The sequence below is a fragment of the Carassius auratus genome, chromosome 30 (genome assembly GCF_003368295.1).
Source record: "Carassius auratus strain Wakin chromosome 30, ASM336829v1, whole genome shotgun sequence".
NCBI classification, from domain to species: Eukaryota; Metazoa; Chordata; class Actinopteri; order Cypriniformes; family Cyprinidae; genus Carassius; species Carassius auratus.
This window is the reverse complement of record NC_039272.1, coordinates 6,235,193-6,260,171: the sequence shown is the minus strand read 5'-3', so window position 1 is coordinate 6,260,171 and position 24,979 is coordinate 6,235,193. Positions and strand designations below refer to the sequence as shown.

Below are 24,979 nucleotides of genomic sequence, written 5' to 3'. Positions count from 1 at the left end.
CAATAATCAATAACCACAGATGTACAGTTTCTGTCCAAATATTTTTTGTAAATATATTTGTTCAATATATAAATCTAAATATATACATTTGTTAAAATATTTTTCAGGTTTATATGCTATTAAATGTGTGTGTGTGTGTGTGTGTGTGTGTGTGTGTGTGTGTGATTTCTTTTTTGTATATTCAGACTTATTTCTGTATATTCAGATTCACATTTACATATTCAGTTGCATTTATATTCAAACATAACTATATATTTAGATTTACTTATATATAATTCAGACATAATATATTCAGAATTATAACTATTTATTCACAATTTACAATTATATATTTGTGTGTGTGTGTGTGTGTGTGTGTGTGTGTATACACATTCATACACACACACACATAGTTTATAAACAATCCCATTTTTGATATTTTGTGAATTGCATTATGTTGTAAGTGTTGTCTGAAGTATTCAAAATCTTTTTTTGGGCCTGTCCTTTCCTCATTCATTTCATTATATCACAAAGAGTCGCTAAAATATTCTTTGAAGCTTTATGTTCATACAATCATGCATTTTTAACACCATTGACGTGAAAAATTAATGGCAGAATTGTACTTTCAGGGTGAACTTACAACCATGTGTTGTAAGTTCTGACAAGACTTGAACAAACTTAGTTTTATACAATATAAAAGTTTTTAAAAAGTATTTTATTTGTACAAAAAATACAGGATTTGCATAGCTGTGACTGTCACAACTAGAGTATGAATAGGATGCATATTAGTATACCAAGAAATGTTGAATTAAAATGTTTTTCACTGTGCTAAAAATACACTTATAAGATACTCCTTAAACCATAAGAACTCCTTAAACTAACATTAATCTGTAAGTCAAAGTCATATGCAAGGCACTCTATGAGTAAAATGTAATACTATGTATGTCTCCAGTTCAGTCTCCTCTAAACATAGATATAATGATGTCATGACATTAAAAATGGATTCTCTTTTGAAGGATGTGATTGTGGGATTTCAAAAACTGAAACATTTGGAGGTCAAAACCCCTGTCCTAGTCCAAAGAAAAGCATAAATAGAAACAAAGCTGCAAAAATGTCTTGTTCTGGAAGCTGTGTAAAGATAAGTGTAAGATATGGGCTTGTTCTTGTGTCAACTTCCAATGCATCCCAAAATTAGTAGAGCGGCTGACTTTATTTTTAACAAGGTCCTTGATCACGTCACTCCCATCTTAACTATTTGAGGGCCATTTCAGCACTGTTCACACCAACAATGATAACTACAACAATACAGATATAGTTTTAAAAATCATTTCAAATCTAAAAATGATGGGAAAAAATAAAATTCAATTGACAGCCAATCAGAATCCATCCTTCTTTAAAGAGCAGATAACAAAACATTAACACACACACTTATAATAAACAATGCATGGGTTACTAATTACTGTTATAGTTAACATTCTTAGTCTGAACAGACCTTTACTCATTTCATGCATTAATAAAGCTCTAATATGAGCTCTTAAAGGTACAGTAGCAAAAATGCCCATTTATAGGGCTAGTTTACCCAAAAAAGAAAAATTGTCATTACTTACTCACCCTCATGTCGTTCCAAACCCGTTTTTCTTCAGAACAGAAGTTATGATATTTTTGATTAAAGTTGAACCACACATAGTTGAATCACTGATTTGACATGCACTGTTACTGTGCACTGTGTCCGGGAACATTTCAGTTGCATTGCTCTCTATGACGGATCAGAAAGCTCTCGGATTTCATCTTAATTTGTGTTCCGAAGATGAATGAAGTTCTTATGGGTTTGGAACGACATCAATTAATTACAGAATTTTTGTTTTTGGGTGAACTATCCCTTAATTCTAAAGAACCGAAAGAGGGAGGTAAAAGAAAACTAGGACTGTTTTGGTGCAAAAGAAAAAATTGATTAACAATATAACTGGAACTCAAAGGATTGGAAAATATGCCCATTTGAGTTATGAAAGGATTATAAAATGTTGGGTGTGGTGCAAACTGAACTCAGAGTTCATGTCAAAAGGAGTTAGTGGACAAAGTACCTGGAAGAGGAAAAGAACAGGAAACAGTTCCTCTATGACATCACGTAAATGCCATTGTTTTTTGCTCTCTTGCATTCAAGTTTGTTTGTCGCTCCCTATGTAGTGATGACAGTAGAAAAGACAAATACTGTGTATACTCTCTGTCCTTCAGCATGACGGATAATTCAGTTTGTTCTTACTGTAAACCACACTTGCATTTTGAGTGACAATTGTGTCTATGCACACTCAAAAAGATTTCGAACATTAAGGAATCAAGTCTTTTGTTCTTGGTGTGCGTATTTATTATATACGCATAATACAGCAGCTGTTCAACCACTGTGAACAGCATTTAAGGTTTTGATTCTAGCTCTTTGGTTCTAGGTTGCATCCTCAAAAGGAAGCGTCTTTAACTGCACGGAACATCTGTAGTGACGTTGGTTCTACTTTCTGTTTGGGGTTCTGTTCTCGCCCGACCGGGCTGTAACCCGCAGACCGACCTGTGGGCTTGAACCCAGGAGAGCGTCCAGTGGAAATCAAGCCCATGGAGCGAACAGGTGCCTGTCGCCGCAGAAATCTGCCAGAGGTCACGAGGTCACCATAACCATGGGCGTGCGAGAAGGCGTAACCGGACCGTCGTGTGCTTCTTCGGGTGAGCCTGGCACGGCGTGGACGAGGAGCAGGCTCCTTCATCTGATGCACCTTACACCTCACCTGAATTTAACAATCAAAACAGAAATGTTCATTTTTGCACCCTCATCAGTTTCAGCAAACACTTACTGTCTTTCTCTTTACTCTATTATTCATTACACTACAATCCTTTTGATATTTCTATTGCTTATACAATTACAATAAGACCTTTTAATGTGCATACAGTACTTCCTCTCATTCTGTCTTCCTGTTTTTCTCTCAGCCACTCATTATGACTACATTAACATACACATCAAACTCCAAAATAATTTGCCAACATTATTATTGAGTCATGTTGACAGTGCAACCCAATTGCCTGATTCTGTGTGTTTGGTAATAAAATAGAATAAAAATAAAGTTTAAAATGAGAGAAATCAATGCATTCCTACTTAAAGCACTATTCTGAATTCAGTTCAGCGTTTTTCATCTGCAGAAAAAAACCCCGACTTGCAGCATTAAGAATAAAATGCATCAGTGCATTTCTAGAGTCACAATGAGACAGAGACTTTTTAATTGAATTATAAAAAGAAATAAACTTGACCCTTTCCTTTTTGTGGTGGTGTCAGGCGGTTCACAAGGTGAAAAGTGTGAGTCCTAATTAAATTATCATTAAAAAAGGTGATGAAACTTGTTTGGATATAAAATTCTGAATACGACTGAAATCTGAATATAGACCTTAAATGGAATTTGATGTGCATATAAGCATAGTCAGTTACTGTCTATTCAGATTATGCTATTCTGCAAGTAAAAACAATCAGTAAAGTGAGGTTAAGTAACTCTATACCTTGTCATTGATTGTAGGACAGATCTGGCTGTAGAAGAACCGGTAAGCAGCCACAGGAAGCACACAGAGTATAGCTGTCAATGCAACAGTCAGCCACACGTTGGGCTGGTTAAGACAATTTCGGGCAGTTCCTGTAAGACACAACATACACACACTTCATACACTTCCTTTTCTGGAAAGTTAGTATGAAAAACAGTATGTGATATATCGTACACATTACAAATTATGGAATGCAACATGCAAAGCCCTGCTTACCTATGAATGCAAAAGAAGATGGACGTAACAGGAAAAGTCCATCAGTGTACATGGTGAAGGTCAAGATGAAGAACATTCCCAAACTACCCCACACGAAAAGATGGTTCACGACAGTCCAGTATGAGAGGTCCAGCCCCAACTGTGCGGAACATAGAGCAGAAATGAGACGGGAAAAGACTTCCAATCAGATGAATGGCACGCACATCTGCAGATGTTAAACTGACCTGTACACACACAGTGACGGTGAGACAGGTTTGAGTAATCAGTGCGAATGACTGATAGTCTGCACCATCTTTGCCGTCGTCTCTCGCCGTGTCATATATGGCAGCGTAAGGCACAAAGAACAGCACTAGAGAGCTGTAGCAGCTGTGAAGTGCACACATCATGAAAGCACGTTTACTGAAGTACTGACACAACTGCCCTGGGACATACAGCTGAGGGTACTCCAGACTCCAGCCAGCATTCACATCCTGGAGCAACAGAGAAAACAGTCATATTTCATTTCTAGCCATTAATATACAGCTGAAATGCTACAAGGCCTCATTCATCTTTTTAACACACAAGAGCATGGTGAATTGACACTATGTAATGTTCCTGGAAGGTTAATAAAAAAAAAAAAGAATTCAGAATAATCAGAATTGCATTTGTTCGGACAGATATAAATTCATTTTACACACATAAAACCTACCTGGTCAAACAGACTCATTCCCAGAACAGGCAGGGCGGTGTATACCAAATTATACAAAGTGATGAAGCCTTCATCATACACTGTCTAGAAAGACCAAAAATTAGATTTACAGATAATTAGGTAAAGTAAGAAAAAAAAACGAGAGAAAAAAAGAACAGTTTTTAGTTCTGCTGCACTTGGCTCACCTGAGCGGAAAAGCCGCAAAAAAATGCATACCAGAAGTGCACAAAAGTAAAGGTGAAGTTCTTATAGAAGAAGTAGCGCAGGAACTTGCACATGCGCAGGTACGACCAGCGGCCGTGTACCAGCAGGAGGCGCTGCAGGAAACGGAACTGAGCGAAAGAAAAGTCACTGGACAGCACTGCCTGCATCCCCTCCTGACCGCTGATGCCCACACCGATATGAGCCGCTGCAGGAGAAAGACCGTAAGGACAAAATATAAATAAATACAAATAAAGCTTGAACTTGTGGGAGTACACTAGCACAGACTGATGATGGTCTCAGAGCTACAATGTTATTTTAACTCTTAAACATGTTTAATAAAGCTAAAAGAAATAAATACAAATATTAAATAAATAAAAACTTGCACTTAAATATTTTTTTAATGATAATTAGATATGCTGCTTTGTAGCTGACTGAAATATGTTTCATTTGAAGCTGGGGTATATTTGTAGCAATAGCCAAAAAAAAAAAAAAAAACTTATATGGGTCAAATTTATTTATTTATTTTTTTTATTGTTTTTTTATGCAAAAAATAATTAGGATATTAAGTAAAGATCATGTTGAATGAAGATATTTTTTCAAATTTCCTATTGTAAATATATCAAAACTTAATTTTTGATTAGTAATATGCATTGCAAAGAATTCATTTAAACAACTTTAAAGGTGATTAGTTGCAAATAGTTGTACCTCGGCCAAATATTACAAACCATACATCGATGGAAAAGCATATTTATACAGTTTTCAGATGATGTATAAATCTCAATTTTGAAAAATTGACACTTAAGAATGGTTTTTGGTCCATGGTCACACATGGCATTATATATATATATATAAGTTAAATATAAAAAATAAAAGCTTAATCAAAATATTAATACTTTAATTTAATACTAGAATAGTATACAAATAATACTAAAATAACACTGCATTGCTTTGAATAAGAGTTTAAAGCAACAAATCTCCAAATGTGATTTAATATATAATATTTATAATTTTTGTACCTTTTAAAATGCCATTTTATATAATAGAGCAACACAAATAAGTTCATAAGAATGTTTATTTTAATATGCATCTATATTGTTGTCAAGCTGAATTCACCTTTAATCATGCTGACATCATTAGCTCCGTCTCCTATGGCTAGAGTGACTGCTTTCTTATATTTCTTGACCAGCTCCACCACCTGAGCTTTCTGCAGAGGAGTCACCCGACAACAGATGACTGTCCTGCACATGCAAGCCGTCCGTAAAAACTCCAGCTTCATGTTCCTCTCCAGAGCGAATGCCTAGGAACCCAAAGATCCCGCCAGGAAATAAGATGGTTTTACTTTCCTGCAGCTACACCCATCTCAGCATCACATCCAGACATTAGGCAGAAGAAAGTAGACATCTCACCAGGCTGTGTCCATTTATCACCAGTCCGTAGTCTCCATTTACGATTTCATCCTGAACCACTTCAGGAGTATCACCCAGGATAATCTCAGGAATAAGGAATTTGTCTTGTTCAGTATCAGGAGACATCTTTTGACGGGCATCCCTTTGCAAAAAAAGAAATCATTTAAATATAAACACAACAGAGATTCTGTGCAAACATACCTAGTAGCAGGAAAAAGCAACATTATCTACATCTTTAAAATTTCCCTATAAAACACCCACCCAAATATTGCCTTCTCCCATGTGATTTAGCACTCAATATACGATACATATTATGTCATCTGCATGAGATATATTACCTCAGTTCCTGCCTGACCTCCTCGGGTGAGTTAGCTGCAACAAAAACACTTCGTTCATCTCCTCCCTCAGCAGGTTACATGAGTAGCCAATGTTCTCAGCGGTCTCTGTTAGAGACAGACAGACAGAAAGAAAGAAGAACGTTTTCAGAGGGCCATGTGGTAATTTATCATTAAAGGAACTTAATTAACAGTTCAGCCAACCGTGAACACACAAGAGCATGCCTCACACACACACACACACACACACACACACACACACACACACACACACACACACACACACACACACAGATGGCTAATCAGTACATTACATAATGATTATAAATGACACAAGCACTGCCCTCATCGTGATACATAACTGAATCATTGCACTTCCATAATGTAAATAGAAGTTTTTTAATGCCTTTTCATTTTTAGTTGCTTAATGCCTTTATTCCTCTCTTCAAAGCAGGAGATGTACAGCACAGAAAACGAGCAATGCAAACCCATCAGGTTACTTACACTAAATCAGTACTTGGGATGTGATTAAGGGTCTCAAATAGCATGAATATATTTTAGAAATAAATAATGAAGCACACCTTGCTTGTCACCAGTGAGCACCCAGATTTTGATTTCGGCTTTGGCCAGCTGTTCAATGGTCTGAGCGACTCCATCCTGGAGTTTATCCTCTATTGCAGTGGCTCCTATTAACTACACAAAGAGGGACAGCATAAAAACACTTTAGCATAAAAAAAAACAGCTAATGCGTAAATTAAACAGAGCAGCCAACATAAAGATTATAACCTCTAATTATGCTTTTGTGTGGTTTTGTTCATACCATCATGTCTTTCTCTATCTCCTCGTATAGTTTCTCCAGTTTCTCCTCCCGGTCCTCCAGAGCCACACTGGACTCATGGTGGCGCTGTTTCCACTCTGAAAATATTCCTCATCCAGATCCTTGTATGCTAGAACAAGAGTTCTCAACCCCTCGCCGGCAAAACTCCTACAGAGAATAAAAGATACTGAAAGAATGCACAATCAAATATATATTTAATGGACAAGATTTAAAGTATATGAACTATAACTCCATGTAAGACATGCACTCCTATTGTGAGTAAATCTGTAGAGTTTCCTATGGAGATTCACTGCCTATCCAGACAGAAGACAGGAAGGCAGCTCACAAGGTTTTGGAACAGAGCTTATATTGTATAAAATGTGTGAGACAGCATGTGAAGCTGTGAGAGAGAAACAGTTATTCTCTCTGTAGTCTCCGTAGGGCCCTCTGGTGTTGACTTACATTGAGATGCTCAGTAGTGACCTTCATCAGTTCGCTGCAGGAGGGATGTAGTCTCTCATATATGATGGTGTCTGCTCCTTTACAGTACAGGGAGAGCTTGCCCTCTGGATTACGAACTGAAAGGAAGATCACAAATATAAGACATATAAAATATACACAGTATGAGAAGAGCCATGGAGCCTTCTTAAAGCGACAGTTTACCTTAAAAAGACACGTTGCTTTAAATTTACTCACCACCAGGCCATCCGAGACATAGATTAGTTTGTTTCTTCATCTGAGCATCTGAAATTTAGCTTTACAGTGCTTGCTCACCAATCGGTCCATTGCAGTGAATGGGTGCCGTCAGAATAAAAAAAAAAAAAGCTATAATCTACAAGTAATCAACATGACTCCAATGCCACGTGACATAAAAATATGCATATGTGTCATACATACAAAACAAATGCTTCATAAAATTGTTTTTACTTTAAACTATCACTTCTGGTCAAATAAATCAGTCCATAATCTGTAATAACAATACCTCCAGTCAAAAAGTCAATCTCCCACTGTCTTCTCACCTCAAAACCCACCTATATATTTGTTTAGAATATATTTGTTTATTTATATAATATATTTGTTTCACTTGTAAACAGTCCTTGATCTCTATATATTTCTCTCCTGATTCAGATTAAATGACTTTTTCACTGAAGAAACCCAATATTATGAATAGAGGACTCTTTTTTTTGGCCAGAAGCCTTGAATTTAAGTTTATTAAAAGGCCTTGATGATGGATTTGCTTATAACAAATGCACAGCTTTTTGCTTAATGTACCGGAGTTGCGTCAGATTATTGTGTTTTAACTTTCATTCTGACGGCACCCATTCACTGCAAAGGATCCATTAGTGAGCAAATGATGCAATGCTAAATTACTCCCAATCTATTCTTATATAGAAGCTCATCTACATCTTGGATGGCCTGAGGGTGAGTACATTTTCAAGAAATTCTCATTTCTGGGTAAACTGTTTGTTCAATCAACCGTGAGCATACCAATCACAGACATCCTTTTTCGCACATTGTTAAAATCCAGGATGGCTAACAGCTCATAGCTCCTCTGAATCCCCATCTCCTCTATTGTCACTGTCTCAGGTGTGCGTGAGCGGAACACAAAGCCGAAATTACGCGCGGCCGTGACTAGAGCGCCCTCATCAGGAGACTGGGCCTGGTACACCAGATCACCTAAATTAAGAGTAAATAAATAAATTAATACAAATAAAAAAAGTACAGATACAGTAAAAGTGTAATGCATGTTTTACACAACCACTTACCCTGCTTTTTCTCTTCTGCCATGACAGTGTGACAGAGAGCGAGTAATCTGAAGAAGGCATGAGCTTCTGGAAGCTCCAGCTTTATAGCCTCTACCAGAGTATGATCGTAAAAGAAGAATTTCGGGTCCGCAAGCCGGTTAAAGGAGAAATCCACTGGTGTCATTTCCTATTACCAAACGCAAACTCATTAACCCAGAAGATTCATTCAGATCCCTTTCGATTGTTTGAGACTTTGTTTCTCACCTCTGTGATCTCTAGCCTCTGTCCACTATAGTGGTCAATAACATCTCCTGTAGAGAACAGAGAAAACACTCTTTTAAGTTCAAACAGTATCTGGCTGATTGATTGCTCCAGGGGAGTTTTATGTCTTGGCGATTATTTGAAATAATACAGGCCTATAAATATAATAAACAACTGATGCATGTGTGATTGGTCCTGACCATAAGATTTCCCATTAATGGAGCATTTGTTGAAGGTCATGATGTTCTGGGTGAGCGTGCCGGTTTTGTCTGAGAAGATGTATTTGATCTGACCGAGCTCTTCATTGAGCGTCGTGGTTCGAGCCTCAGCTGGTGTGTCAGTTCGTGCATGATACATGTTCCTGTCCCAGTTGATGTAGTAACTGTTTCCTAACCGAATTACTTCCATACTGCAATATAAAAACAGAGAATGAAAATAACATTCTTTTCTTAAATTAGTTAAAAAGTTGTCAGCATGACAAACAAGTCCTAAAACTCTGCTTTTCTCCATGTTTAAATGAAAAAAAAAAAAAAAACATATACAGTGCATGAACAGACTCTACCTGACATATAATGAGATGGGCACCACAGTGTTGAGGATTATAATGTAAGACCAGAAAGTGAGGAACGCTGAAAGCGCTGTGTTCTCTTCCCGTGGAAGAAAGGCATTGAACTTTGACCCTGCGTGGTTTTCCCAAATCCCATTCCCCACAGCCAGAATAATACACATCAGAGCCAGAAGTCCAAAAATCTACAGAGATCAAACAGAGTTACCAACCATCTGTTTACTTTACATACTAACAAATGAAATTAAATATCATATGAACAAATATAGACTTCAGTTAATATATTCAGTTAATTTTTCTTTTAATAGTTTATTACACTACTGTTCCAAAGATTATGGTCGTAAGATTTTTTTTAAAGAGGTCTCTCATGCTAAGGCTGCATTTAATTAGTCAGTGATATTATAAAAATTTAAAAGACCCGTTTTTGCATTATAATGCAAACCATTTCAAATTAAATTCATAAAACTGTATTTTCTGCATCATTACTCACATGATCCTTTAGAAATCATTCTAATATGCTGATATGGTGCTCAAAAGTCTGTTTGATATCAGTGTTGAAAGTTGCTTAATATTTTTTTAAGAGTAAAAAGTGTTTAGGCGCTTTGGTTTATTTAATGCATGCTTGCTAAATAAAAATCATTATTAGGTCACAAATGCATACAAATACTGAAGAAAGGTGAAGCTAATCTTGAGGTAAATAAATTAAAGACATTCAACTTACAAAGAGCACCAGTACATTCATGAGTCGATCGATACTTGTCCTCTTAAAGGTGCTTTTCCCACAGTTCTGCATCAGTTTAGTCTCTGGGCCTGAAGACATAACATATACATGAACCACGATACTTTTCATTCAGGACAAAAAAAACCCTAATGATTTCAATCATAAATCTAGAATATTGTTTATTTAAAGGTCGGTTTTTATCTAGTCTATTTAGTCTATGGGCTGGTGAGCCGTTTTACAGCCTCAGAAGCACACGTCACACACATTCTCCGCAGTAATAAAGAGGAATTGAACTGGGACACCAGACAGCTCCAGAGCACACACCACACATCGGCCTGAATTTATTACCTGCAAACAACACCAGGCCAAAACACCAGTCTGTGTTTCTGAGTGTGCAGCCTCTCAGCAGGACTCGCTCGTTGTCCAGAGAGTATTTCTGTGTGCCGAATGTCAGCGCGCCCGTAAAGCGATCCAGACGGTTGTTAGGAGGCTCACAGCACACCAACCCTGAAGAAAGCACAGAGAAGACCAGAGGAAAATGTTATTGCTCAGAAGTTGAGAAGATTTGGGAGTTCAATTAAAACTTCTTGGGGTATGCAAGGATGGTAACTCTGCCTTCTCATATAAAATGCAGTGATGTGTTTGATAGCTACACCCAGTAATAAAACGTAAGGCACTGTGGAAAACTTTATCAAGTTTTGTTAAGTAACATGTTGGGGCATTCATACATAGTACATCTTCATAATCCAACAAAGGGAGAAATGTTGCAGATACCAGATATTTTCTAGCATTAAATGAAAATACGTTTCTGTAATAAAAACCAAGTTTTAGCTTAAGTTTGGAAATTAATTTGTCAATATGTACTTTAAAACTTAACTGACTATCCAATACAATATACAATACAATACAATATTTATAACACATAACACATTAAATTTTAGTGCCTTGCAATGATAAAATATCAAGCAAATTTTTTGGGTCAACTTTAGAGGTCGAAAACATCATTAATTTAGTCTTATCTATATTTAAAACCAGCTTAAGTTGACAAAGGCGAGACTGAACAGTATGAAATGCTGCCTGTAAACCTTAAAGTGCTTGTGAAGCTGATGACGCGAAGCAATAAATAACAGTATCATCTGCATAAAGATGATATTTAATGTTAGGGATGTTATCACAAATACCATTTATGTATAACGAAAATAAAATAGGTCCCAAAACTGATCCTTGGGGGACACCCTTTGAAACTGACAGGAAATGACATACAGTCTTTCAAGACCACAGATTGTGTTCTACCTGATAGTCAGCAAAACAATTTATAGCAGAATCAGACAGACCAACATTGGAAAGTCTTTTTAATAGGATGCCATGATAAACCATGATATTTGTACTTGCGGAACAAATTAGTTTACCATCTAAAACAGTAGTTATATTGCTAAGCACTTTCATTGCAGCTGTGTTGTTTTCTAAACCCAGACTGGAAGGGAGAGTAAATTTTATTTAATTCCAGATAAGTTTTAAATTTTTCATTAAAAGTTTAAATAAGACCCACAATTTAGATAGTGGTCTATAGATATTTAAATGCAATGGGTCACCTTTAAATATTTAATATATAATTGCTGTGTTATTGCATTTATCCATCTCTGAGCAGCATACATATCTTGTAGCTATCCATCTACTGTTTAGTTTTTTTTACTTTCTGTAATCTTCTTTTGTGCTCAACATAAACTCTTATAGGTTTGGAATAACGTAAGGGTAAGTAATTGATGACAACATTTTTGGTGAACTATCCCTTTAACTAGAGCAAGGAATTCTCTCTCTCTCTCTCTCTCTCTCTCTCTCTCTCTCTCTCTTTCTCTCTCCTCACCATTGAATGCAGCCAAAGACTCTAAAGAGTCTCCCATGTCTCCTGTTACAGTCAGAGACTGTTTAACCTTCAGGTTGGTTTCTCTGTGTGACAAAAAGCACAAACATGAAATCAGGCATTCAGTATTCCAACTTAATATATATATATATTCACAAGAGATATTTCAGCTTCATTAAAACAACACAAAGTATTTAATATAGATGCACGTAAATAAAAACAACAATGCCTCTTTTCTGTTTCTTGTACTTACCCATCCAGCTCTGCAGTTTCAATGTACACCAAGTTGAGAGGTTCACTGCTGGACAACAGGAGCAAATCTGCCTGTGAGGATGAAACAGAGAGACAAGGTGATGTTGATTTAATATCAACTTACATCTGATCCTAAATCATTATGTAAAGATATACAGTTACATTACATTTAGCATAATCTAAATCTGTAAAATGCATTACTGTGACAAACTGGTTGTTCTCCAACTTTATGATGTCTCCCACTTGCACATTCATCCATTTCTCGCTTATCAGTCTATTTTGAAAGAAAGAGAACAAATTATGTCTAACGCATAAACAACATCATTCTGATTTCAACAAGTTGCAACACTCAGGGTGTGTGGGTCATGTGTTTCTATTTAACTCGACATAAATTATGAAAGAGCATTCTTGCTGAGCTTTATACTGACACATTTTACTGCAAATATGATGAAGGACCACCAAGAAAATTAATTCAAAAATAGAAATATGAGGCATCATTCAAGCAGCCATTCCTTGTGTGTGTAATCTAGAGAACATCATGAGAACAGGTCAGAACAACAGGAAGAACCTTTTGATGCATTTACAGCTGCATCCTGTTGTGATTGATGTGTTTGTTTTGTAGTTGAATTTAAATTTAAAATTCAAAGCATTCCTGGCAGTCTGAGGAGAAGAACACTCACTAAATCCCACCTTTCAGTTTCAGGGCCAAGGTTTTGAGCTCTAGAAAGTGCATGCACATTACAATATGGAAAATGCACCTGGTTTGAGCTACAGAATACACTGAAACACTCAGAACTAAGGATGTATTAAAAAAAAAAACATCTTGACTGCACACTGTTGAACCCACAATAGCTGTAACTGCATTTGGTGTTGTGAAATTCATGTTTATAAAAGGTGTGTAGGTAAGAAGAGTGACAAACAAAATTTGACAACCACTCACTTTCCATTGATGAGCACATTCACTTTACGGTTATTCACCTGCCTGTCACTTCTGTGGCGATTCTGTCCGAGAGAGAAAAAAAAAAATCTTTATTCAAATGCCAAGACGTTATACATCCAGCTCATCCCAGTTTTTGGAAAGGCTAGACAGAGAGGACATGAGGAGTGCGATTCCCTAATTCCCTTCCACTCCCCTCAGCGGGAACATTAGGACTATTGTATTCCTGCTGAGGGTGAGGTGGCTCCTGTTAACTGTATCAAGTTTTCCAGTCCACCACTGACAAATTTTAGATCTGTGACCTTTTGCTTTACGATTTTCTGCTGCTCAGAGGAAAGTTTGCTTGATGACGCCTGTGTGCCGAAGTAAAGGGCATTTAAATTAGACGTGTACGGAGTATTGTAGTAAAAGCTGTCAGTCTCATTAACTAAATGTCAGTTTATTTCCATGATACTCCAGACCCAGATTTAGCTATGTTTTATAAAGTCTGGAGAACCTCTGGATCACATGGTGACAAAAGAAAATGATTGGTTGGGCAAAGCTATCCAGTACTACATGGTATAAAATAACCAACAAAATGTTGCAAACCTCCATGGCTTTCTTTTTACAGTAAAATACCATTTTCTTATGTTTGGTGGCTAAACAGTTTTTGTTCACATTGACTTTTATAGCTTGGGCAAACAATACAATCGAAGTCAATGGGATCAAAACTGCAAAATGTCTTCTTTTGAGTTCAGCAAAGGAAAGAAACTTAACAACATGAGGACGAGAAAATGTATGGGTGGACTATCGCTTTAAAGGAATAATTTGGCAAAAACAGTCTAATCGTAATCTGTTTCCTCTCAGGAGGGGAAAACGAAAGAAATACGAACAAAGAATGAATAGTTCCTTAGTATGTAGTCACATGTTTGTACTTACAATATCATCAATGGCATCTTTGGCTGCAGTCACTGTTAATACTAAGACGAGAGGGACGACAGTGGTGAACCAGGACAGAGAAGAAATAGCAGGAATAACCTACGAAACAAATTTTTTTAATGTGTTTTGAATGTGGAAACATGATATTAAAGGAATGGCAATAACATACATGTAGTTACTGTATTGTGAGCAAGAGACGTTACACAAATATGAATGTGAGAAGTCGTATATGACTGTGTGATTTGAGATAAAAAGAAAATAATTTATTGATGATATGATTATCGTCAGTTGTTGATCATGGAATTTTTAATTGCTATAGTCACTCAATTAATTCACTAGTGTCTATGATCGCTGTACTTGCATGAATGGAAAGAGCTGGCCATGATGAGTGACAAAAATGGCTGATGTCAACTGACTTGCCTCAAAGTCAAAGCTAGTAAATGAAGTTACAGGGTCATTAGACGGTCTTTATTGTGCAAGAATTTAGTCATTTGGAATGTGTGGGGTGTGGGCTTGAAACGGGAAGTCAGGGTCACGTTAAAAACCCATTCTTTGCAATATGCATGACTAAAATAAATGTTTCAAATTGAGGAAACATCCTAAAAGAATTTCACTTCCTTTGAATTGGACAGACTTTGTATTCAAATCCCTGTACATGCATTTAGTTATTTTATAGGAACTAATGAAAACATATCAGTCTTACAACCTTTTGTTAGTGGTTCACTCAATGAACTGTGATTTTACACACCTGTAGGATGAGCAGGAAGAGGAAGTAGGCATTAGCGATCCTCTGGAACTGCTCAAACAAGTTGAGAGGCAGAAAAGTGAAGGGGTTGTATTTGGAGGTCTTGATAGAATTGGTCTTGAGGGAGAAAAGATAAGTTAATAGTGTTGTTCAGATATCATGATGTGTTTTTTTTCTAAAGTTTACACATGCTGGAAGTCATTTCCCAATAGAAGTATGTGTTTTTTGTTATGTTTTTTAGTAGAAAGGTATCTAAAAATAACTGTAGTGTGTAAAGAGGAAACTGTCATGATGACACCTACAGTATGTCATCAGACAAAAAATGTATCTGAATTAGTGATTTTATGTACATGTTCTGATTTTATACCCACAGCATATTTGAATGATGAGTTATATTCTCTGTCATTTGCTCTGATCTTCCTCTCCACCTCTAGAAGAAAATATAGAGAGAAATTGTATATATGCTTTACAAATGTTAGGCTTAGTTAGGTTAGGTTCACTTCAGGTTCAATTCATATTTGAGTGATGAAAGACTTTGGTTTGATAGTGATTGTGCATCTACCGGTTTCTTTCTTCTTTGTACAGTCTAAGCCAAAGAATGACATGGCTACCCTTCTTCCTCTTCAAGGATTAATCATAATTTATCTGGAAAAAAAGAGAACAAAACACTTTTTGGGAGTTGTTTTCCTTTCAGGAAGAGTGTGTAAACTGCTTAATGATGATGGTGATTTGAAATGATCTTTAAAGGGGGGGGTGAAATGCTATTTCATGCATACTGAGTTTTTTACACTGTTAAAGAGTTGGATTCCCATGCTAAACATGGACAAAGTTTCAAAAATTAACTTGTACATTTGAAGGAGTATTTTTGTTCCAAAAAAACCTCTTCCGGTTTGTCACAAGTTTCGGAAAGTTTTTTTCGAGTATGGCTCTGTGTGACGTTAGATGGAGCGGAATTTCCTTATATGGGTCCTAAGGGCACTTCTCCCGGAAGAGCGCGCTCCCGTATAGCAGAGCAGAGAGAGCACAACAGACTTCACTGATCAGTGCGAGAGCGTCGCGAAATGTCACAAAAGGAGTGTGTTTTTGGTTGCCAGGGCAAGACAACCCTGCACAGATTACCAAAAGAGAAACAGCATTAAGGGACCAGTGGATGGAGTTTATTTTTACAGAGCATCAACGGAGTTGTGCTAGTGTTTTTCTTTGTTCCCTGCATTTCGGATTGCACATTGTTTATTTCTTAAGGATAATGCAGTCCCAACGGAAAAGGGTCACGATAATGTGTTGGAACCACATGCGGTGAGTAAAACTGCTTCAAATATCTCTGTGTTGTTAACTTAGCTATCAGCGCGTAAGCACATCAAGTAAACAACATGCGATGTTGTCATCAAACTGCACTTTCCACATGCACAGCTTAAAAAAAAAAAAAAGTCGACATAAAGTGGAACTTAGTCATTTTCCAAAACCGCTAAGCAAATATATACAGTTTCAGTACATACCACATAGCATACCGCCTTTGCTGATGCTGCTCTTGTTAAATTTCAGCCTCTGGATCTGTGTCACAGCTTCCACATGCTCTCAACTCAAAAGCCTACTGGCGCTCATGATTCTTTAGCTCCGCCCACACGTCACGCCTCTAGGCGCTCGTGTTTTTCCGGGACTATCTTTCTCTTATAAATATAATAAAAATAAAGACTTTTTGGAGTTATGAAGGATGCAGTACTACTCTATAGGTACTCAAGATTAACAGGATATTGAGTGAAAACGAGCATTTCACCCCCCCTTTAAGCACTTTTTAATGGATAAATGCAACCGGGGGCACACCATGTATGCAAAAAGAACACACTAATACAAAAGAAAATGTAATATTAAATAAAATATTAAATATAAAAGAACGTTCCCCAAACTTTAAAAGGTAGTATATTTACACATAGACACACCACACACACATTTCAAGTTGAGGAAACAGCTCTTATGAAACCCGCCCATCGGATGATTCCAGAGTGACCTCAGCACAAGAGTTAATAATAGAAACCACATGTGTGTGTTTTAAATGTACAGCACACATGCTAGAGCACCTCTGGAAGGGCTGTTTTCCACTGCGGACACAGCGTGGTTATGCTATCCACATCACTGGAAAAAAACGAGTCATTTTGAAAACCAGAAATAAACATTTAAGGAGTTACAAATCAGTACATGTCCTACTCGAGTTTAACTGGAAGCCTTATAGGGATATAATTACCCAAAAGTGTGAATTCTGTCATAATTTACTCATTTACATTAATGCGGTTTGAAATCTGTGTGACTTGATGACTTGAGATTCAAGGAGCATAAAATGAGATTTTTAACTGAATGTTCAAGCTGCTCACTTCCATTCAATGCTAGCAGACAGTACTGAATAGACCGGATAAAGCACTGTAAATGTATCATTAAATTAGGCCACATGACAATTATTTGAGAACTATTTCAGAAAAGGAAAAAAGGAAAAATAAATTCTTCATAAAAAGCCATCATATAACTACTTTCATTGGTCTTTTTGGTGCTTTTTAAATCCTTTTTGAGGTCTGAATGCCCAATTTCATTGTTTTCTTTCAATGTATGGAAAAAACTAAACAAAACAAAGGTTTTATCATTTATCATATTTTTGATTCTACATTTCATTGTAATCTGTATAATCAACATACACTGTAAAACCTAATTTGCAATGGAATGCATAAGACCTTTCCCAATCTAATTGTCAGTAATGATTTACACAAAAAAATAATAAAAAAATAAATAAATAAATGACAGCATGTACTGAGACAGAGACAACACCCAAGCCAAATGTGCAAACTTTGTGAAGTTAATTCTTCACAACAGCACAACATGCAGGGAGTGATTTACAGGGAAACGGACAGAAATAAGGGGTCACTGGGTGAAAACAGTGAAAGTGGTTGAAAAAAGAAAGAGATGAGTCCAATTAAACCACAGAAACAAATACAGGGGGTTCTGATAGTGTGCTAAATGACAAGGCACAGGCCACAACATGCACACATAAAAACCACAAATGCAAGCATATGTTTGCAATCACACAAATCACACCTCGCACTGCAACCCTCACTGTACAGCAAAACTAAGAAGTAGTCATTGTAAACAAGTATTGAAACTGCCATTTTTAATAAATAAAAAATACATATTCATATACTTTACATATGCAGGATGTGCTTACTGAAGTAAGGTTTGAGCAGAAGAGAAGAAAAGCAGACACAAAATCCAACCACAAAAAGAAAGAGGCAAAACTTTCAGGTTTAGTAAACACATACTATAAATCATCCCCTTTTAATCTTTCCTTCCAATTCCAATTACATTTTTGAAAACTATTAATCGAGGTTGTGGAACTGCTAATTGAATTTTAATTTAAAGAAGAAAAATGAAGTAAAAATGCTTGAAATGGAGTAATTTTATGTCCGTCATTTTAATTTCCATTTCAGCTTCCTGTGGGTTGTGCTTATTTAATTAAAAATCAATTTCAAAGGTGATTAAAAATGGTGAACATTATGCACATAAATTCTAAATAGAAAAAATAAATAGTAATAGGCACACATCAACTATCCTGTAAAAATTAAAAACAGCAATACTCTGAGCTTCCTCTCTTTTTGGAAGGAAAAAACAACGACTGGCAATTTTACAAACTAGAGTCTAGAAGTCAAGTGGCAGTCATTTGTGAGTTTTCTGAGGGGCTATTGTGTGCACTCTCGTTTTCCACATTTAACACAAAGCCATTTTTTTTATACTGTGCTTTCTTACGTTTCTGTGAAATGTGATTACAACACCATCCAAATTTTGTAAAAAAAACACACAAAAAAAACAAAAGGCAAAGGAGTGTGTACACATGCGTGCCTGACTTCCATCTGAGTAAATTCAAGTTAAACAAAAGAAGTAAGATCCTGTCTCCTGAAGAGCTTTGTGTGTCTCAGAATACCCTACATGCCTGTGTGTGTGCTGGCATGCTCTGGTCAATATTGTTTCACACCACTTCAGATAATTTACAGTGCCCTGAGGGGTATTTTTAAAAGCCTAAGACTGTAAGCTGGGCCATAGACATCATAACAGAATCAAAAGAGCATGCAAATGAATGAATGAATGAATGAATGAATGAAAAGTTAAGTGTCACATGCTATTACTTTTAATAAATGTTGGTTTTTAATCACAAAAACCAGATAAATAATAGGACAAGTTATGAGGGTGTGAAAACACAGACACTAAAACCACTTGATTTGAAAGTGGTTTTGAATGTAGGGCAGTTTCTTTGACGAAGGGGTTCTTTAGAATCCCACTGAAGACAAAGGTAAATGTCACTGTGTTTCTACAGTCAGTGTATCTATATCATATCATATATATTAATGTAATCTAATCTAATCAATCCAGAGTAACAGTATAAACCCTGAATGCACAAACACTAACAGTGCAACTGAAACTCAGTCTGGTTAATTTTGAGGGAATGGAGAAAAACATTGTGATTAACTGCTGAAACATCACACAATAGAAGGAAGTGCTAATGACAAACAAGTGAACACTTGTACAATCCAGCGTCTGTACAGACTGTGGGAAAGATTAGCAAGTGCAAGTAAAGCACAACACTGTAACATCAAAAAGAGTGAATGTTACCATACACTAAACTATCAATATAATATACAACATTCAAACTGATCACTGAACTGTCAAGTGTTTCCGTCTGGAGTCTTTTATTGCAACACGTAGCTTGTGTTGTTTAGATCAAGCATCTCAGGACATTATAAAACATGCAGAGACTTGCAGCAGGATTCCTCAGAAATGCAGTAATTGCCTAGTAGTGAGTAAAACAGTTTGGAGATGACAGCAGAACAGTGCTGGGAGAAACGACCGTTTGTCAAGTTTGGCAAGACGTGTGTAAATTAAAGCAGTCCAACTACAGCTACATTTTAAATTTATGCATTTAACAGACGCTTTTATCCAAAGCAATTTTATGCAAAACAATTTTCTCCTATCATGTGTTCCCTGGGATTCGAACCCACAACCTTGCGCTTGTTAATGCTCTACCACTTGAGCTACAGAAACACAAATTTTAATTAATAGTATTATTAAATTAAATTGAAAAAATATTTTATTGTATTTTAATAGTGATTAATTACAATACAAGCTACTAACAAAAGTTAGCCTAGCAAACAACAAAACTGTTAATAGGCAAATATTTTGTAATTATCATATCAAAACTGAATCATATCTTTTAATCAAACATTATTATGAATGAATGAATTGATATCTATGAGAGTGATCAAACCTTAACAGATACAGTTATACAGCTAAAAGTAAAACAAATGAGGTGAATATTTCACTATAAGATAATATATTTTGTAATGACAGAATCCATAAATATTTTACTCTAATTATTTTACAATAAGAATATTAATTGTTATATTGTATGTTGTTTTGGTAGTGGTGGTGGGGGGGGGGACTAAACTACTCTAGTTAACATTTCTCTCAGAGGAACTGTTTACTTTAGCCACATTCATTGTGTAAGTTGCTATTTAGCACATTATTAGGAAAGGCATTGCAAAAATTCATTAAAAAAAACTTTTCTGTTGGTGAAGCTGGAAAACGAAAGATTCACGCAAAGATTTAGATGAAAATCTAAACAAAAGTAACGTTAATCCACTGCGTCTAAACGACTGCTATGTTCATTATTACGTCCAACAACAGAACACCTCAATCCTTTCCAAACTTGGCTACCAAAATATTTACTTGAATTTTTTTTTCTTTTAGTTATAAAAGCATCATGTAACGCGCAAGAGATTAATACAGGTCTGGAACATAATTTACACTTCTGCATTTATCAAAGTGTCCCCCAAAAAATGCAAACCATGCAAAACTCATCCACAGAGTTTCAGGCTGTCTGATAGGTTCAACCTGAATCAGGTCAACAGAGACAAAGGTATAGCTGAGACTAAGATGGGCAACTTTCCCTGCAGTTGACATATTAAATGTCTAGCGAAGGAATTTTATCATTAACTGGTGCTTTTCCAAGCATACAGAGACTGGGACAGTACAGGAAGCTCTTAAGAACTTCTAGTTATACATTAAAAGCCAACACCATCATCTCTTCCAAACTCTACTCTACTAAATGTCTGTGGAGTGAGCTGAAGGCAACAAAACATGAAGTATGCTGCTGTTGCGGTGGGATTTCATCATCATTCCCCCGCTTCAGGAAACATGCTGACTAAGTCAATCAGAAGCGGGGCATCATGGGAAGAGAGTCATAGGATGGGCAGCACAAGCTAAAGATTAATAAAGGTTAAACATCTCACTGGAGATACACGACTGAGTCTATACAGTAGATGTGTGAAGTGAATTAGTAAAATGTCCCATCGTGCAATGCTTGGCATTTATTGCCCTGTGATGGAGATCTGACTAATGAGTTTCAAGTTTCAAGTACTTTTTTCTAAGCAATTTCTGTGTGGCTGCTTATTAATCCGGGTCAAAATAGGAGTTTTAAAAACTAGTCTGACCAATTTGCAGTCAAAAAGTCCAATGGATAATAAAACAAGGTTATTCTTTAGTATAGGGTCCAATTCACACCAATAACTAGTTGCTTATTAGCATGTCTATTATTAACATATTGGCTGTTTATTAGCGCTTATAAAGTACATATAATGCATGACATCCATAATCCTACCCAATACCCTAAACTTAACAACTACCTTATAAACTATTAATAAGCAGCAAATAAGGAGTTAATTGAGGCAAAAGTCATAGTTAATGGTTAGTTAATAGTGAGAATTGGACCCTAAAATAAAGTGTGACCGAAAACAATAACCTCTTCTTAACAGGCTTCATGGTTTGAGTTATTTCAAATGGTAAAAAAAGAAAGAAAACTAACATGTGAAAGTTTAACGCTCAGAAGACATAATCATGCACCACAGTATAGTGATAACAATGATTGCCTAACCAAGCATAACTAATAATAAGATGTCTCACAAGTTGTGGCATGTTGCTGTCCTTCTTCTATTGTTTTTGTTAATATTAGTTTATTCCTCCTTTGGTATCCTTGCTAGCAGCTCATCACATTGCAATAGGATTTAAGGAACTCAGCTACTTCTGTTTTATCTGATTTTAATGAAACCCTCTCATGAGATTTAACCATTGATCATCTAAACTAAACTTACTTGTCTAATTGCATTACACTTTTTTTAGTAGCCTTAAATGAGCTTGCTTGCATTTGAACTCCAGTCAATTAGCATAATCTCATCTCATGTTTAGTAAAGGCATTAAAGCGATAAATCACAATGAAAATGAAAAATCTATAAGACAAGAGCTGATGAATAATTCAGCCAATCCTTACAAATGGCACTCAGGTACAGCAAAAGGAGGAGAGGCCTCTCATTTTACCAGATAAAGGCATGTCATGTCTAATGACCTTTTCGTTATTTATCCATTAACAATAACAGCCTGTCAGAGAGATAATCATATCTGATCAGACAGAGCCTGCTGTGTGTTGTCACTGCATTATTTATCTGCTGTATTTGACCACGAGTTATATGGGCCACCAGAGGAACTCGGGGTCACGCTACAGTCACAGACATCCTACACATGACAAACTCCTGACCCTGAGGAGAACCAGACTTCAGAAACAAGTCTGGAGAATATATGCTACAGTACAAGACAAACATTTGAGTTTTGAAGTCTGTAATCAACAGTACTAAATATAAAATACAAAAACAAGCAACAATGATCCTACACAGATGTACAGTTATACCCTGGTCTTTCAAAGAGCCCAAAACACAAACAATTGTATATCGTTTTAAAAGGTAGATATTAATATACACTACCATTCAAAACTTTGTTTTTGAAAGAAGTTTTTATGCTTTTAGAGTGTAGGATCATTGTTGCTTGTTTTTGTATTTTATATTTAGTACTGTTGATTACAGACTTCTTAAAAAAAAAAAAAATATATATATATATATATATATATATATATATATATATATATATATATATATATATATATATATACAGGTTTGAGTTTCACAGGATGCTTTAGAGATTATTAGAATTTGATAATTTGATGCTAAGCATTTTTTTAAATATATAAATTATATATAGTGTATATATATAAAGTGTATATATATATATATATATATATATATATATATATATATATATATATATATATATATATATATATATATATATATAAGTAATACCATTATTATTATTTTTTCATTTCTATATTTATATGTACTTTATAAAACCCCTAGAGACTCCCCACTAAACAGACACACAAGTCAGTTTGAGGTGTAGTACACTACAATATCTGCCAAAATTACAATGCTTTCAGTGAATTATATAACATTTCAAACATTGAATCTTGTGTTATAAAAATTTATCAAATTAAAATATTCATTAAAGTATTCATAAACTATTTTTTTGTCACAAAATAAAAGAACAGCATTAGTTCTCACCTGGTGTTCAAGTAACTTCAGGAGAGCCAGTTTCTCTGACAGCAGGCCGGTTAGAAAAGTTGTACAGTCCAACAGAATGCCAACTTCAAAACACCTCAACTTTTCTCAACGAAACTAAAAACTCGTCCTCAGTGTATTTCGTGAACCACCCACCCCTTTTTTTTAAGACTGCTGACAGACGAGAAAAAAACTTTCATTCTCACACCCACAATTTTACTTCCTGTGTTTTCCAGGACAGTCTGACGAATCCCCCTCTACTGACCTTGACCCCTCGCTGCACCCCTTATCTTTACCCTCAGGATTCTTACCGTAAATGTCCAACGGTGACATGGTATTGTGTGTAGGTCTAGCACTTCTTTCTCCAGCCAGAGATCGCTAAAATCAGCCAAACAGTCTCCTCCTCTTTGTCTTGCCCTCTTTTCTCCTCCTCCTTTCTCTGGCTTCTCAGTCTTCCATCAGCTCTCACCATACGTTGATGGGAAACAGGGAGTGCAGGCATCCAGCCTAGAGTCACACACACACACAGAGAGAGAGAGAGAGAGAGACCCCACAACACACACACACTAGATAAACAAGGAAGAGGGGCGGCAACTTGCAGTGATCTCTTCTGTTTCTCTTTCTAGCTCCACTCCAGTGGTAGTTAATCTGAGATAACATTTACTCTTGGTTTTCCTGTGTTATGAACTCACACTGTCAAACTTTTAAGATCTCTATTCATCTCTCAGTCTCTCTCTCTCTCTCTCACACACACACACACACACACAAACACACCCACTACTAACTAAGTATCGATTTCCTGCACACCAAAAGGGAAGCTACCCTTTTTTTTCCCCCATTCCTCTAACAACTGACAAAGTACAGCACAACTAAGCATGTTCACTGTGACTACAAGGCCATACGCGTTCACTTTACACGTTTACTTGACCATCTAATATATATATATATATATATATATATATATATATATATATATATATATATATATATATATATATATATCATATTTTGCTCACTTCTTTGTCCCCAAACTATAAACAAGTATTTAAGCATAAATTTAGGTAGAAAGCTATCACAGGCCAGTGACGTATTTCCATCCTGTAAGTGAACAATCATTATAATAGTCCTGATACAGCACTGCTAAAAAAATGCATGCAACGTATTTCATGAGGAAATGGCTATAGGTAACTTTATTATAAACCCATTAAAAAAAAAAGGTTAATCATACTATTCTAACCTATTAAACACTCATGAGCATAGTAACGCACACACACACACACACACACAC

General features: G+C 36.0%; 1 pseudogene; it reads right to left on the bottom strand.

The window, feature by feature from the left end:
- Window positions 1–673: 673 nt before the first annotated feature.
- Window positions 674–24,416, bottom strand: LOC113048989 (probable phospholipid-transporting ATPase IM; annotated as a pseudogene).
- Window positions 24,417–24,979: the final 563 nt, after the last annotated feature.